We start from the raw sequence: 2060 nt of genomic DNA, 5'->3' as shown, positions 1-2060 counted from the left end.
TGCACTAGAGGTGACAGAGGGGACCCAAGGCGCGAAAGTGCCCGACCTCCTGGAGCCCTCGCTCGGATCCGGGAGGCAAATGGCACCTCATCGGGACTTCCAGGGAAGTTCGGCCATCTGGTCGCCCCCATTGGAAAGCATTGCGGGCCACCAGATGGCCGAGGCGATCCGGGCGACCAGATGGCCGAGGGGATACTGGTGACTAGATGGCCGAGGGGATACGGGGGACCAGATGGCCGAGGGGACACGGGGGACCAGATGGCCGGGCATGAAAGGGACGCCATCTGGTCGCCCCGTGCCCCGACGAAGGAGGGAGCAGGCGCCCGGGGCATGGTGGGCCGGAGGCCCGGGGCCCCAGCCGGGCCACAGCCATGGAGGCTGCCAGGGGCCGGCGGGCCCTCCGACCCGGGGCCCGCTTACACCTTGACAAGCAGGGGAGGCCTGCAAGGGACCGACGGACCCCTGTCCTGGGCCCTGGGTGGAGCGGCAGCCCGGGGGACCGGGCCCAGGGCCGGTGCGCCCGACCCGGGGCCCCGACCGGGCCCCTGGACCCAGCCGGGGCTCCCAGGCCCGGAGGCGCAGGGGAAGCCTCCCCGGGCCCGCCGGACCCCGTCCCGGGCACCCTGCCCCGCGGCAGGACCCAGGACAGAGCCTGGGGTGGGGAGGCCACCCTCCCCGGGGCCCTCAGGGGCCCCGGCTGGGGCTCCTGAACCCAGCCAAGCACGGGGAGGCTCCCCGGGCACCACGGAACCCCGTCCCGGGACTTTGGCAGTGCAGCAGGCCGGGGGACAGGGCCCAGGGCCGGAGCACCCCACCCGGGGCCCCGGCCGGGCCCCTGGACCCAGCCGGGGCTCCCAGGCCCTGGAGGCGCAGGGCGAGCCTCCCCGGGCCAGCCGGACCCCGTCCCGGGCACCCTGCCACGCGGCAGGACCCAGGACGGAGCCCGGGGTGGGCAGGCCGCCCTCCCCGGGCCCTCAGGGGCCCCGGATGGAGCTCCTGAACACAGACAAGCAAGGGGAGGCTGCCCGGGCACAACGGAACCCCTTCCCGGGCCCTTGGCAGTGCGGCAGGCTGGGAGACAGGGCCCAGGGCCGGAGCACCCGACCCGGGGCCTGACCGGCCCCTGGACCCAGCCGGGGCTCCCAAGCCCGGAGGCGCATGGGACACCTCCCCGGACCCATGGAGCCCGACCTTCGGCATTGAGCCATGCCGTTGGCCTGGAGATGGGTGCCCCGAACGCCCGGGGGAGGTCTGTCCGGGACACATGGAGCCCGTCCTGGGCATTGAGCCATGCCGTTGGCCTGGAGAAGGGAGCCCCCGGACGCCCGGGGGAGGACTGCCCGGTACCCGTGGAGCCCTTCCCGGGTACTTTGCAACGCCGTTGGCCTCCTGGAGATGGGTGCCCCCGATGCCCGGGGGCGGGCTGCCCGGGACCCATAGAGCCCGTCCTGGGCACTTTTATATGCCGGCGGCCTGGAGGTGGGTGCCCTGGACGCACGGGGGAGGCCTGCCCGGGACCCGTGGAGCCCTTCCCGGGTACTTTGCCAATGCCGTTGGCCTCATGGAGATGGTTGCCCCGGACGCCCGGGGGAGGCCTGCGCGGGACCCATGGAGCCCGTCCTGGGCATTGAGCCATGCCGTTGGCCTGGAGATGGGAGCCCCGGATGCATGGAGGAGGACTGCCCGGTACCCGTGGATCCCATCCTGGGCACTGTGACATGCCGTCGGCCTGGAGGTGGGAGCCCCGGACGCCCGGGAGCGGGCTGCCCGGGACCCATGGAGCACGTCCTGGACACTTTGACATGCCGTCGGCCTGGAGGAGGGTGCCCCGGACGCCCGGGGGAGGCCTGTCCGGGACCCGTGGAGCCCTTCCCGGGTACTTTGCCAATGCCGCTGGCATCATGGAGATGGGTGCCCCGGATGCCCGGGGGAGGACTGCCCGGTACCCGTGGAGCCCTTCCCGGGCACTTTGCAACGCCGTTGGCCTCCTGGAGATGTGTGCCCCGAACGCCCGGGGGGGAGGGCTGCCCGGGGCCCATGGAGCCCGTCCTGGGCAGTGT

The sequence above is a fragment of the Lissotriton helveticus genome, chromosome 11 (assembly GCF_964261635.1).
Source record: "Lissotriton helveticus chromosome 11, aLisHel1.1, whole genome shotgun sequence".
NCBI classification, from domain to species: Eukaryota; Metazoa; Chordata; class Amphibia; order Caudata; family Salamandridae; genus Lissotriton; species Lissotriton helveticus.
The sequence above is the reverse complement of the archived record's forward strand: the minus strand, read 5'-3'. Positions refer to the sequence as shown.